This window comes from Paramisgurnus dabryanus, chromosome 21 (assembly GCF_030506205.2).
Source record: "Paramisgurnus dabryanus chromosome 21, PD_genome_1.1, whole genome shotgun sequence".
Classification (NCBI taxonomy): Eukaryota; Metazoa; Chordata; class Actinopteri; order Cypriniformes; family Cobitidae; genus Paramisgurnus; species Paramisgurnus dabryanus.
The window spans coordinates 1018672-1035142 of record NC_133357.1 but is presented as its reverse complement, the minus strand read 5'-3'; the positions used below and the strand labels follow the sequence as shown (position 1 = coordinate 1035142).

The following is a 16471-nucleotide window of genomic DNA, read 5'->3' as shown; positions in this document are numbered from 1 at the left end:
GGGGTTTAGAATGAGTTGTTAGGGCTCAAGTGTGTTATAGAGTAACCCCTCCCCATCTATTCTTAACTTCACTTTGGTTGTATCTCTCTGCTTTAGTAATTGGAAGCCAGGATGTCGGTTGGACATATTCTCGGGTTTTCTAATGGAATGGCTTAGAAGCTTTAGACTGCTTTGTGTGTTACTGTTGATTGCAACATTAGTGGATGGCTGGTGCATGAAATTGGAAGTGCATTGGCAATTCTGCATGCTGACACCTTTCATGTTTACTGTTTTGAGTTCTTCATTTCATCTTTGGTATGGCTGTATCAAAATCTGTGAAAGGCAAACAAGCACAAAGTTTGTTATTACTTTTTGCTCCTGTGGTAGAGATTTCTTTCATTACTAAAAATATTTTGGTATCATCTGTATCGTTTAGGGTTATTTTTCTAGTAAAATACTCTTAACAAGATTTTCAGTAGTTTGCATGTAATCCTTGACAAGGAAAAGTTAAACAGATGTTTGAGCCTGTCTATCTAGGTAAAAAAAAGTCTCATAATCTTATCATTAATTTTACATTGGTTTCAGTTTTTGACATGGCCTTACTAAATTAATATAAAAGGGGACATTTCACAGAACCTTTTAAGATAAACCTTTGGTGTCACCAGAATACTTATGTGAAATTTAAGCTCAAAATATCGTATAGATAATTTATTATAGCATGTTACAATTGTCACTTTGTAGGTGTGAGCTAAAATGTGCCATTTTGGGTGTGTCCTTTAACATGCAAATGATCTGTACTAAATGGCAGTGCTGTGGTTGGATAGTGTAGATTAAGGGGTGGTATTATTATAAAATGATCCCACAAGAGGAGCCAGATTTTGCACATTTTTGCTGAGAATGGTTTACCAAAACTAAGTTTCTGGGTTGATCGTTTTCACATTTTCTAGATTGATAAAAGCACTGGGCACCCAATTATAGCACTTAAACATGGAAAAAGTCAGATTTTCATGATATGTCCCCTTTAAAGATATCAAGCTTAAAATTTCAAAGAATGTTCTTTACATTATGTGGGATGATTTTATGTAGAAAATAAATTACAAAAATTACTTTAGATGGATTTTCACAAGCAGGGTCACATTTGGGTTAAGCCATAGGTAAAGGACTCAACCTGAGCTTCTGATTATACCAAATTTGATGTTTTGACTCAACAAGATGCAAAATTATTATGATGAAAAAATGTACAATATTGACCATATTGTTATTGCTTATATGGATTTGTGTAGTTTGCCCCATCAGATCAAACTATATTTTACTGTTGCAGGTGTTTGATGTAATTTCTGTGTCCTAAATCAGAACCAACTTTTCAAGCCACTGTTCTACACAATTATATGGTTAGTAGCTTTTATTCTTTTGCATATAGCAGGGATTTTAAACCTCCATTTGCTAATTTTTGTTATTGGTGCGTACATTTTGCATGAGTTATATTCATGTGTTGTGTAATAGTCACATGACATGCAGATCAAACAATTAAAATATATATTTTGGTAACACTTTAGATTACAACCCGCAATGCACTGCATAATTAAACAGAATTTAAAGCATTCCTAACAACAGAGTACCTCTACAGTACGTACGTGTAGGTATAAGGAAACAAAATGTTAAGTTTGAGGTAGCCTATTAAGGAGGTAAGATTATGGAAAATTATAAATTATTTATACTATTTTATAACTACAGGGTACCCATTTTAACATTGCGTGGTATGTATGACTTACGTCAATGGGTAATATGGCCCATTGATTTTTTGTTTAGAATTTTATTCAGATTTCATGTGCACGCTAGGGTTGCCGCGGTGACGTAATTTTCCCACCGGTTAATCAGCGCGTCACAAACCCGGTTATCCCGGTGTTACCGGGTGGGAGGGGCTTATAAATGCGCATGCAGACGTGCACATTTTACTTTCACTTTTAAATTACGCAACTGTTTAAATGCAGTGCTTGCGTACGCTGCGTTAAACCGCATATGAATTTGCGTGCAATGCGAGTGCAACAGCTGGTAATTAAGTGCTTGAGTCAATGTGCGCAGGTAATTCTCAAAGAACCTGCCAGTCCCAAGCAGAGCAACCGGCTACTTCTCCATAAAGCGCTGCTTGAATGATGGGTTTATTATTTTTCTTGATGAAAAACACAACAACAAAACGATCTCGCTTATATTAAATGTCATATATGTATATTATAACAAAAACGAGTTAACCACGCGGCTTCTGCTATTGTCTGGTCAGTCAGCTCGTCTCACACACTCTGACAGAAATAAATGAAATCTGACACCTGCTGCTCTGTGACGTGACGCGCATTCAGCTTCGCTGAATTCAGGCAACAGACACATTCAAGTTGTGTTTGCTCTCTCTAACGAAACTAAATGATTTAATTACACGAAAATATCAAAACGACGATGAAAGACGGTTTCGCGGTGGGCAAATGATCTAACCGGTGAGAGGCTGAAGCACCGGTAATCACTGTTTCACTGACTATCGCGGCAAGCCTAGTGCACGCGCAATAGTTTCACGTGAGCGCACGATAGCTTCACGTGAGCACGGGAAACTAAACTTTAAAAAAAAAATTGCACATGAAGGTTTCGCGTGAGCACATGAAAGTTTCACGTGAGCACATGAAACTAAACTTTATTTAATTTTTGCTCCATGTCCCCTTAGGGGCTCCGTAAAAATGACCCAAGAAAATAAGTCTTTTTTAGACCAAAAATTTCAAATTTAAGTGATTTTGTGCATAAAACAAGCAGATCTGCCAACGGGATAAGCATTTTTTTCTTGAATTTTTCTTGAATTTAGTGTTTAAGAAAAATGTTCAAGATTTTTTTGCTTACCTCATTGGTAGATTTTTTTGCTTGTTTTATGCACAAAATCACTTAAATTTGATAATTTTTGGTCTAAAAACTAGACTTATTTTCTTGGGTCATTTTGTTTATCAAAAAAAGCTTCTTAATTTAAGAATTTTTAGATATTTTTACTGAAAACAAGACACAAATACTAAGAATTTTTTTCTTAAAAATAATTTTTTGCAGTGTGTAGACATCCCATTACAAAAAAATCAATACATAATTTCCCCATAGACTTATATATATATATATATATATATATATATATATATATATATATCAAGGCTTTGAATCTGTTATTTTTTCCGTTCTTTGACAAGATTTCCGTGTAATATGACTCGGTGACGTTCACTTCCGGTCACCCTACCTATGATGCGGTATGCCCGTGCACGTGTTATGTATAACAGCAACCATGTATTCTCTCATATTTCTAAATTTGCAACAAATTGTGACAATTGTGTAAATGTGACAGATCAAAGAGTAAAACATGATGCAATGATGTCACATATATGCTAATCGGTGTGTGACGTCATCACCGCCGTCACAGTCTCTCCTAATGATCAGCCTACTTATTTGTATGTCCCACAGCTGACATGGAACCTTATTAACCAGTTCGGGGACTTATTTTTTTTGTTCTAACCGGTTCAGGAACGTCAACTTTAGGGTTGAACCAAAAACCGAAAACGTTAAAATACTGTTTCTGTTCGGAATGAACCAATTGGGAAAAAATTCTGGTTCAAAGCCCTGATAGTAGTTGTAGCGGGACACCATTCGTCAAACTTTTATGACCCCCTCCCCCACCCGTTGACAGGTCGTTTTTATGACCCCTTTGACAGGGGGGCGGGACCATCAATCAAAATCTGGACAAGCTGTCAACTTTAGACAGAAAGTATTTAATGGTTTTATTGCCGGTCATTTAGAGTGATTGTTTTTCCTGAGTGTGTTTTATGTCAAGCGTATGGTGTCATGTTTAATGATGGCTCGTGTTGCGACATTTGCTGTTTATTGACATTTGATGTCAGATCTCAACCATCCTCCCACCTTTGCTCGCCCCGTGCGCTTCTCAATACTGACTTTCACACCGCGGGTGTGTTGTTGAATCTAAAGTTTTGCAACAGCATAAGTTTATTTAAAGGCAAGCACTAATCATATATATATATATATTAGATGTACCTGGCTACGCTTAAAGCCGATGTTTTCTATCGAGCTATAGTTTCTGATCAGACACAAAGTCTGAACTAAATAAAATTTTAAACGGTTCACGAAGTCCGGGAATCTTTTCATGACCTGGTCTACAGTTTCACGCGTATTAAAGATCCGGCGGTGTCTGACAAAGCCTCGGGTGATTGTTCATATCTGTCATTTAAAATAAAGTTAATAAATGTAATTCTGTCCACTATGGCAAAATAGGAATTTATTTTAGATCTAGGGGAATCTTTAACCATGTCTCTGATTAAAACTTTTGATTGTAACATCACAAGTTATTTAATTAAATATTCCGTATACGGGTATAGTTTAAGCAATGACCTGAGCCATTACCTTCGGAGCCGTCAATACTACAATCTTTAGACGATAGTCTAAACTAAATAAATTTTTTAAATGGTTCAGGAATTCCGTGAATCTTTTCATAACCTGCACTATAGTTTCACGCTTATTAAAGATCCGGCGGTGTCTGACAAAGCGCCGGGTGAGCGTTCATATCTGCCATTTTAAAATAATGTTAATAAATGTAATTCTGTCCACTATGGCAAAATAGGATTTTATTTTAGATTTACGGGAAAACTTTAACCAAGTCTCTGATTAAGACATGTGTATACGTGCACAGATGGTGACAGAGAAACTTATATATGACGTTAATAAACTTTTAAATGTTTTTAAGAAGTATTCATCCCATTTTGGGGTTTTATTTTTAATTAAAGGCTTCTTAAAACATGTGTGATTATGTGTATATTATACAAAGAGTCTTATATTGTCTGCTCTGACAAAAATAAAGTATTATTTAGATTTAGGTCAATTGACTGCGTGTATCTTATAAATACAACTTGATAATACGTTTGTTTTGTCAAGAGACTTTTTTTAAAGTCACGCAAGAATAAAATCTTTTAGTTGTAATGGTAAACATTAAATATACTATTATCTATTTAACTATAAGCTATATTTTTCTGATCAACCTCAAAGTTTTTGATGTTGAGCTTATGACCGTGTGTGATAGATATTTCACAGCAGGGTCGGTTTGTAATCTAGGTAGAGTCTTTTAAAACTGTAGTGGTAAAATGTAATATGGACACTCTGTCAAAAAAAAAAGTAAAAGGTTTATTTTAGATCATAATCTATTTTATGGCAAACATTACTGTATCTAAAAGTTTTTAACAACACAATTTATTTAATGAAATATTCATCAGTGGTATAGCAATGAATTGTACCAAAACCCCCGTAGGTCGACATTTCTTTAGACTAAATCCTATTTATTTTAAACTATATAAAAGTTTAATCTTTTCAGACATAGTATTCTGATCACAACATTAGATCGCGCTCCGGCGTTTACAAACATACGCGGATGAATGTTCATATCCACCGTTAAGAAACTTTTAAACGATTAAAAACACTTTCATATCATTTTCTGAGTTTTGTTTTAAATTAATGATATCTTAAAACCAACTGGGAATATGTGTTTATTACACAATAAAATGTAATTATGGCCGCTCCGGTATAATAGGAGTTTTATTTTAGATTTGGGACTTTCTTTAACCAAGTCTCTGATTAAAACATGTGAATGCGTGCACCAAAGTTGTCAGATAACGTAGACTGATGCGCACATATATCTGGTGTTAAGAGCCTTTTAAACGTTTTAAGACATTTCACACCCTATTTTGAGTTTAATTCATTAATGCCATCTAATATCGAAGTGTGTACATGTCTATTTACGATAAATGTAACACGGTAAACATTGTCAAAATAAAAGGTTTCTTGAACATGTTATTCCAGTGTGTGGTTCTTGTCTTGCGAGTGTTCGACATATTTAGTGATGTGGAAAAAGTTTGTTGTTTGGACGAACAGTTTCAGTCTCTCTCTCTCTCTCTCTCTCTCTCTCTCTCTCTCTCTCTATCACCAGTCCGCTATCAACCAGCAGACAACCCCCCAGATGTCTGGACAGAGGGAGTGTTGGTAAAATAAAAGAAACTCAGCCCCCATTGACAAAAAGTAATAGTTTTATTTTAGATTTCAGGCTTCATTACTCAGATACAGATTAAAGCATGTTTATTTCTTATTCATAATTTAAAGAAACTTAGAAGTTTTAAGACATTTTATCTCACATTGTGGTGTTGTTTTTTAATTAATGTAACCATAAACCCATTGTGTTAGCCCTTAGAGGACAACAAAACGGGTGCAAATATTATTTATCAACGTCTGATGTTGTTATAAACCAGGTTGTCACATACGTGACAACAATCATTGCTTTAAAGACAAAACATTTAACAAATTTGACATTTTGTTAAACATGGTTGTGCGTCCATAAACACAACAGCAGCTAGGACATGGCTCTACATAATATTAAAATCACGGGCTTACGTTAAATAGGTAAACCTTAATTTTTACTAAATAAAATAAAAATAAACTATTTGAACATATTATCTGATATTAGGTTAGGTTTAAGATCGTAACATCGTAAAACCCCCAGAGGATATGGTATGTGTGTGTGTGTGCGCGTGTGTGTGTGTGTGTATGTGTGTGTGGGTGTGCAATGGATGTTATCACGTGGTGCGGACCAAACGACCAACGCTGCGGGGGTTGTGAAGCGAAGAATGTTCTGTATAGATGAGAAGTTTTTCCTTCTGAACACAGAACCTTTACCAAAAACGTAACACGGATTAACACATCACAGAACAATTTGAACAACCGTGTCGGATTCGTACACACCAGAGGTCTGTTTTATGTTTTGCAGAAACTGTGGAAACTTTTGATGCTGCCAAGGTGTCCGAGTTCGCAAACAAACTATCAAACGCAACGCGGCGGAAACAGTGGACACGAGCCTTTTGTTGCTGAGAAGGCGATTGAACTCAGAAACAAACAAGCAAGCAAAGTTGTCTACGAAACTACAGATTCTTGAAAAAGATGTCACAAAGATCATTCGAACGACTACGCAATGGCCAGATGGGGTATGTGTACGGGACCGACCTTTTTAAAGATATGCTTAAAAAGAACTACAAGCGCGAGATGTCCAATCTACTATGTACTGTGATATACAAAGAGGACAATGTGTGCATGCCTCCAAACTATTGCGAATCTAACGCCGGTCGTGTAACCAGACTCAAGGAAAAACAGATGGTGTGAAAATTATAGATGGAACTCTTAATAACATGGTACAGGCCCAAGAGGAACCCCGTGTGATTATTAGAAAGGCTCTTGAGATATTTTATGAATGTGACGAGGCCGAGTTCTACATCATCAATATCATACTTATGTCGGCCTTTGTAATTGACGTATGCATTGATATCCTTGTAAAGAAACGAGAAATTAATGTGTGTGAAATCATAGAAAATGCCGTAGATTTCATGTTTGAAAAGGGTCTTGGATCATGCATGCACTATCTATGGTATCTAGATAATATCATAACGATTAATGATGACTAAAAAACCAAACCTGTGAGCCAATGGTATATTTTACGCAAGTTTTACAGTTGTTTTTTAGTTTTCCAAAAGTTTCATTCTGTTTTATTTTTACTCAACATTATGATGGCAAGCCATGTCCGTCAACAATTGTATACTTTAACAAAAACTACGTTCTAGTAGTTTCAATGTATGGTCACTGTTGTTTTTCATCATTGATTTTGTTTACTGCTTATGTTTTTTGTATGTTTTGATGTACCGATTTCATAAAAACAAAAAATATACAAGGATTTTTGGTCTTAATGTCTGTGTTGTTACCATTAGAACATTTAGACATCTTGTTCAGACAACGTGTGACATTGCTCATTCTTCATATGTTTTTGCAAATCCACACAGAGAAATGTGAAAGATTAATAGAAATTACATGTGGCTACATCACATGTTTTTTCAGAGGCGTAAAAATAAAAGTCAACAGTGTTAGTATGGGGATCTAAAATATCACATGCACGATATGATCCTAATTTTGTTACCTGACGTCTGTCACATAGCCAAAGATCATCTACTTCATGTCTCTACGAATCCTGATAGAGCTTTAGTTTCATATACACAACACATCAAATGTAAACCACGGTAAACTAAATACATTTGACAGTCAAGATCTCTAATTTTCTGACAAGCCCAAAAAAGATGATGAGGTCATCATCAAACATCGCTCACTTTTAAGGTACCGAAAGGTTTTTGTTTATTTTAGTATAACTCAACACTGAAATTTTAGTTAAGTACACAGAAATGCACAGATTTTACGTTTTCAGTATACATGTGTACATCACACAGTGATTTCAGTCTCAACTAGATCGATGATCTATCAATATTAGCCACAAATGTTGTTTGTATGCGTGCTCTGATTTCACAAAACATCCATTTACATTCAAAACCTTTTGGATTCAACGCCTTAAAGTCATCAATGTTATTTCGTTCACATCAAACGCACCAAAATTTTGAATGTGCAAACTGTTTTACTTCGTTTTAAACATGTTTGTGCGGTTTCGGTCTAGATTTTTATAGAAAACTTCAGAACATGACACCATTTTAACATTTACAAAAGGATGAAACATTTTACTTTTAACTGGATCCCATGAGTATGTGTTGCTGTGACAAATACCTTTGATTGTTTGGAAATTATATGAATGCAGAGAAACAACGCAAAAGTTTTGAACTTTAACATAATTTATATGCGTCCTGATTTTTAAAAACAGTAAGCTGTAATGTTTCTTACACACAGATCTAAACACATCACAAGTCTCAATGTTTAATAACATAAAAACCTGTATGCAAAGGTTTGTTGGCGTATTTTTTAGACACAAGCTGTTTATTTTCATCTTTAAACAAATGTGTATGACAAAAGTTGTTCTGCCTGAACTGACACTAAGGATCGATGCCGAAATGTTAAATCTAAGTATTTGCAAAACAACCTTCACCGTCATATAGATGTTTTCAATCTAATGGTACCTGTTTAAATGTGACCATACTGTTTCAAACATTACCAAGTTGTAGATGGTTGTGACTCAAGTTACAAAGGTTTTAACAAACAATACTGTTTGTCACGGTGTGTTTCATCGCATTGCTGTTGTATGCAACAGACTCTCAAGTTTTATGTTAAAAGGATTACTAAAAATAAAAAACTAAGCATTCTGTATTATGTTGGTGCTGATGATTTTACAAGTTTACAGTTTCAAACATTTTTTGCTATATTCGCTGTGAAAGATTTAGTAAATAAATCTAAAACATAAACAGTGTTGAAGAGTTACCGCAATCTTCTAGCAACAATTTTCAAGAGATTACCAACATGTATGATGTACTAACTGTCAGGGGATCTGTGATATTATTTTCTGAAGTAATTAGCTATCTAATGGCTACTGCACAATAACTTAAGCGATAAAGAGTTTGACAAATGTTACATAAACTATAGAAACGAAACAAGATAAATTACAAAGTCACTGGCATGAGGTTTACACTTAAATAAATCACGCAGATGTTTAAAGTGGTACATGTGTTTTATTTCTTATCAAGTAATAGAAATACATAATTTGTTATCATTGTAGTGTAGAAATATCACAACGTTTTTCACGACCGGTTCATTTCACAAACAGCAATTTGATCATTATTTGATATTGTAAACACACACAAACACACAGTAATAGTCTCTAAAGATTCTACAGAATACCATTAGCTTTTTGTCATCAAGTTTGTAACAGATGTATCACGAAGCCTGTTTCATGATCTTGAAACCAAACAGTCTGTGGAATCGATACACGCAATGTGTATTGATTCATCAGGCATTGTCGTATCCTTCTTGGGGACACAGGTCCATTGGAACATCATCAGACATTACTTGAGCCGTACAAAGGGGTGTGTTGTTGTTGTAGGTTGATGGTCCCCCATCAGATACTGTGGAGGACTTATTGAGTGCACAGGTCCAACTGTAGGTTCTCTCATATACATATTGCTCTGGGGTGGGGGGTAGCGCGAATGTGTTGGTGTAGCAGTAGGAGTCCATAGTTTCTTGAAACTTGTTAGGCAATTGTGTTTGAATGAATCATACTGGCGCCGATTTAATGACTGTAACTGATAGGTGGAGATAGGAGTCCTGGAGTTAGGAACACTCCTCTCTGAGGGGTAACAACTGCACTTTAAACATCTGCGTGATTTATTTAAGTGTAAACCTCATGCCAGTGACTTTGTAATTTATCTTGTTTCGTTTCTATAGTTTATGTAACATTTGTCAAACTCTTTATCGCTTAAGTTATTGTGCAGTAGCCATTAGATAGCTAATTACTTCAGAAAATAATATCACAGATCCCCTGACAGTTAGTACATCATACATGTTGGTAATCTCTTGAAAATTGTTGCTAGAAGATTGCGGTAACTCTTCAACACTGTTTATGTTTTAGATTTATTTACTAAATCTTTCACAGCGAATATAGCAAAAAATGTTTGAAACTGTAAACTTGTAAAATCATCAGCACCAACATAATACAGAATGCTTAGTTTTTTATTTTTAGTAATCCTTTTAACATAAAACTTGAGAGTCTGTTGCATACAACAGCAATGCGATGAAACACACCGTGACAAACAGTATTGTTTGTTAAAACCTTTGTAACTTGAGTCACAACCATCTACAACTTGGTAATGTTTGAAACAGTATGGTCACATTTAAACAGGTACCATTAGATTGAAAACATCTATATGACGGTGAAGGTTGTTTTGCAAATACTTAGATTTAACATTTCGGCATCGATCCTTAGTGTCAGTTCAGGCAGAACAACTTTTGTCATACACATTTGTTTAAAGATGAAAATAAACAGCTTGTGTCTAAAAAATACGCCAACAAACCTTTGCATACAGGTTTTTATGTTATTAAACATTGAGACTTGTGATGTGTTTAGATCTGTGTGTAAGAAACATTACAGCTTACTGTTTTTAAAAATCAGGACGCATATAAATTATGTTAAAGTTCAAAACTTTTGCGTTGTTTCTCTGCATTCATATAATTTCCAAACAATCAAAGGTATTTGTCACAGCAACACATACTCATGGGATCCAGTTAAAAGTAAAATGTTTCATCCTTTTGTAAATGTTAAAATGGTGTCATGTTCTGAAGTTTTCTATAAAAATCTAGACCGAAACCGCACAAACATGTTTAAAACGAAGTAAAACAGTTTGCACATTCAAAATTTTGGTGCGTTTGATGTGAACGAAATAACATTGATGACTTTAAGGCGTTGAATCCAAAAGGTTTTGAATGTAAATGGATGTTTTGTGAAATCAGAGCACGCATACAAACAACATTTGTGGCTAATATTGATAGATCATCGATCTAGTTGAGACTGAAATCACTGTGTGATGTACACATGTATACTGAAAACGTAAAATCTGTGCATTTCTGTGTACTTAACTAAAATTTCAGTGTTGAGTTATACTAAAATAAACAAAAACCTTTCGGTACCTTAAAAGTGAGCGATGTTTGATGATGACCTCATCATCTTTTTTGGGCTTGTCAGAAAATTAGAGATCTTGACTGTCAAATGTATTTAGTTTACCGTGGTTTACATTTGATGTGTTGTGTATATGAAACTAAAGCTCTGTCAGGATTCGTAGAGACATGAAGTAGATGATCTTTGGCTATGTGACAGACGTCAGGTAACAAAATTAGGATCATATCGTGCATGTGATATTTTAGATCCCCATACTAACACTGTTGACTTTTATTTTTACGCCTCTGAAAAAACATGTGATGTAGCCACATGTAATTTCTATTAATCTTTCACATTTCTCTGTGTGGATTTGCAAAAACATATGAAGAATGAGCAATGTCACACGTTGTCTGAACAAGATGTCTAAATGTTCTAATGGTAACAACACAGACATTAAGACCAAAAATCCTTGTATATTTTTTGTTTTTATGAAATCGGTACATCAAAACATACAAAAAACATAAGCAGTAAACAAAATCAATGATGAAAAACAACAGTGACCATACATTGAAACTACTAGAACGTAGTTTTTGTTAAAGTATACAATTGTTGACGGACATGGCTTGCCATCATAATGTTGAGTAAAAATAAAACAGAATGAAACTTTTGGAAAACTAAAAAACAACTGTAAAACTTGCGTAAAATATACCATTGGCTCACAGGTTTGGTTTTTTAGTCATCATTAACCGTTATGATATTATCTAGATACCATAGATAGTGCATGCATGATCCAAGACCCTTTTCAAACATGAAATCTACGGCATTTTCTATGATTTCACACACATTAATTTCTCGTTTCTTTACAAGGATATCAATGCATACGTCAATTACAAAGGCCGACATAAGTATGATATTGATGATGTAGAACTCGGCCTCGTCACATTCATAAAATATCTCAAGAGCCTTTCTAATAATCACACGGGGTTCCTCTTGGGCCTGTACCATGTTATTAAGAGTTCCATCTATAATTTTCACACCATCTGTTTTTCCTTGAGTCTGGTTACACGACCGGCGTTAGATTCGCAATAGTTTGGAGGCATGCACACATTGTCCTCTTTGTATATCACAGTACATAGTAGATTGGACATCTCGCGCTTGTAGTTCTTTTTAAGCATATCTTTAAAAAGGTCGGTCCCGTACACATACCCCATCTGGCCATTGCGTAGTCGTTCGAATGATCTTTGTGACATCTTTTTCAAGAATCTGTAGTTTCGTAGACAACTTTGCTTGCTTGTTTGTTTCTGAGTTCAATCGCCTTCTCAGCAACAAAAGGCTCGTGTCCACTGTTTCCGCCGCGTTGCGTTTGATAGTTTGTTTGCGAACTCGGACACCTTGGCAGCATCAAAAGTTTCCACAGTTTCTGCAAAACATAAAACAGACCTCTGGTGTGTACGAATCCGACACGGTTGTTCAAATTGTTCTGTGATGTGTTAATCCGTGTTACGTTTTTGGTAAAGGTTCTGTGTTCAGAAGGAAAAACTTCTCATCTATACAGAACATTCTTCGCTTCACAACCCCCGCAGCGTTGGTCGTTTGGTCCGCACCACGTGATAACATCCATTGCACACCCACACACACATACACACACACACACACGCGCACACACACACACATACCATATCCTCTGGGGGTTTTACGATGTTACGATCTTAAACCTAACCTAATATCAGATAATATGTTCAAATAGTTTATTTTTATTTTATTTAGTAAAAATTAAGGTTTACCTATTTAACGTAAGCCCGTGATTTTAATATTATGTAGAGCCATGTCCTAGCTGCTGTTGTGTTTATGGACGCACAACCATGTTTAACAAAATGTCAAATTTGTTAAATGTTTTGTCTTTAAAGCAATGATTGTTGTCACGTATGTGACAACCTGGTTTATAACAACATCAGACGTTGATAAATAATATTTGCACCCGTTTTGTTGTCCTCTAAGGGCTAACACAATGGGTTTATGGTTACATTAATTAAAAAACAACACCACAATGTGAGATAAAATGTCTTAAAACTTCTAAGTTTCTTTAAATTATGAATAAGAAATAAACATGCTTTAATCTGTATCTGAGTAATGAAGCCTGAAATCTAAAATAAAACTATTACTTTTTGTCAATGGGGGCTGAGTTTCTTTTATTTTACCAACACTCCCTCTGTCCAGACATCTGGGGGGTTGTCTGCTGGTTGATAGCGGACTGGTGATAGAGAGAGAGAGAGAGAGAGAGAGAGAGAGAGAGAGAGAGACTGAAACTGTTCGTCCAAACAACAAACTTTTTCCACATCACTAAATATGTCGAACACTCGCAAGACAAGAACCACACACTGGAATAACATGTTCAAGAAACCTTTTATTTTGACAATGTTTACCGTGTTACATTTATCGTAAATAGACATGTACACACTTCGATATTAGATGACATTAATGAATTAAACTCAAAATAGGGTGTGAAATGTCTTAAAACGTTTAAAAGGCTCTTAACACCAGATATATGTGCGCATCAGTCTACGTTATCTGACAACTTTGGTGCACGCATTCACATGTTTTAATCAGAGACTTGGTTAAAGAAAGTCCCAAATCTAAAATAAAACTCCTATTATACCGGAGCGGCCATAATTACATTTTATTGTGTAATAAACACATATTCCCAGTTGGTTTTAAGATATCATTAATTTAAAACAAAACTCAGAAAATGATATGAAAGTGTTTTTAATCGTTTAAAAGTTTCTTAACGGTGGATATGAACATTCATCCGCGTATGTTTGTAAACGCCGGAGCGCGATCTAATGTTGTGATCAGAATACTATGTCTGAAAAGATTAAACTTTTATATAGTTTAAAATAAATAGGATTTAGTCTAAAGAAATGTCGACCTACGGGGGTTTTGGTACAATTCATTGCTATACCACTGATGAATATTTCATTAAATAAATTGTGTTGTTAAAAACTTTTAGATACAGTAATGTTTGCCATAAAATAGATTATGATCTAAAATAAACCTTTTACTTTTTTTTTTGACAGAGTGTCCATATTACATTTTACCACTACAGTTTTAAAAGACTCTACCTAGATTACAAACCGACCCTGCTGTGAAATATCTATCACACACGGTCATAAGCTCAACATCAAAAACTTTGAGGTTGATCAGAAAAATATAGTTTATAGTTAAATAGATAATAGTATATTTAATGTTTACCATTACAACTAAAAGATTTTATTCTTGCGTGACTTTAAAAAAAGTCTCTTGACAAAACAAACGTATTATCAAGTTGTATTTATAAGATACACGCAGTCAATTGACCTAAATCTAAATAATACTTTATTTTTGTCAGAGCAGACAATATAAGACTCTTTGTATAATATACACATAATCACACATGTTTTAAGAAGCCTTTAATTAAAAATAAAACCCCAAAATGGGATGAATACTTCTTAAAAACATTTAAAAGTTTATTAACGTCATATATAAGTTTCTCTGTCACCATCTGTGCACGTATACACATGTCTTAATCAGAGACTTGGTTAAAGTTTTCCCGTAAATCTAAAATAAAATCCTATTTTGCCATAGTGGACAGAATTACATTTATTAACATTATTTTAAAATGGCAGATATGAACGCTCACCCGGCGCTTTGTCAGACACCGCCGGATCTTTAATAAGCGTGAAACTATAGTGCAGGTTATGAAAAGATTCACGGAATTCCTGAACCATTTAAAAAATTTATTTAGTTTAGACTATCGTCTAAAGATTGTAGTATTGACGGCTCCGAAGGTAATGGCTCAGGTCATTGCTTAAACTATACCCGTATACGGAATATTTAATTAAATAACTTGTGATGTTACAATCAAAAGTTTTAATCAGAGACATGGTTAAAGATTCCCCTAGATCTAAAATAAATTCCTATTTTGCCATAGTGGACAGAATTACATTTATTAACTTTATTTTAAATGACAGATATGAACAATCACCCGAGGCTTTGTCAGACACCGCCGGATCTTTAATACGCGTGAAACTGTAGACCAGGTCATGAAAAGATTCCCGGACTTCGTGAACCGTTTAAAATTTTATTTAGTTCAGACTTTGTGTCTGATCAGAAACTATAGCTCGATAGAAAACATCGGCTTTAAGCGTAGCCAGGTACATCTAATATATATATATATATGATTAGTGCTTGCCTTTAAATAAACTTATGCTGTTGCAAAACTTTAGATTCAACAACACACCCGCGGTGTGAAAGTCAGTATTGAGAAGCGCACGGGGCGAGCAAAGGTGGGAGGATGGTTGAGATCTGACATCAAATGTCAATAAACAGCAAATGTCGCAACACGAGCCATCATTAAACATGACACCATACGCTTGACATAAAACACACTCAGGAAAAACAATCACTCTAAATGACCGGCAATAAAACCATTAAATACTTTCTGTCTAAAGTTGACAGCTTGTCCAGATTTTGATTGATGGTCCCGCCCCCCTGTCAAAGGGGTCATAAAAACGACCTGTCAACGGGTGGGGGAGGGGGTCATAAAAGTTTGACGAATGGTGTCCCGCTACAACTACTCCTGATATAAATATATCTATAAATCATTTATAATTTTCCATTTTATTACCCCAAACTTAACATATTGTTTCTTTATACCTACAAGTATGTATTGTAGAGGTACTCTGTTGTTACCAATACTGTAGGTACGCTGTAATTGCGGGTCGCAATCTAAAGGGTTACCTATATTTTCGCTAGTACTGTAAGTATTTAAAATAAAAATTATTTATTTACATTTTATGATTTAAAATTAAATTATTAAAATTTTTCCATCAACTCACGAACCCCCTTTAATTCCTCCGTGAAACAACAGGGGTTTGCAAACCTCAGTTAGAGAAATCCTGGTATATAGCATTGATTCTCTTGTATGTTGCCACCAACCCTGTTTATACTGTAGCCTTTCATTAGTGAAGTCCTGCATTAGATGTC

The 16471-nt window shown here is 34.9% G+C and overlaps 1 long non-coding RNA gene across 1 annotated transcript in view; it reads left to right on the top strand.

Annotated features, from left to right (window-relative positions):
* The first annotated feature begins 1302 nt into the window (after nucleotides 1-1302).
* Nucleotides 1303-16471, top strand: part of LOC141281366 (uncharacterized) — a 52991-nt gene continuing 37822 nt past the window's right edge. Inside the window, exon 1 of the long non-coding RNA XR_012335653.1 lies at nucleotides 1303-1370. This is a non-coding gene — a long non-coding RNA (uncharacterized lncRNA). The remainder of the gene's footprint in view (nucleotides 1371-16471) is intronic.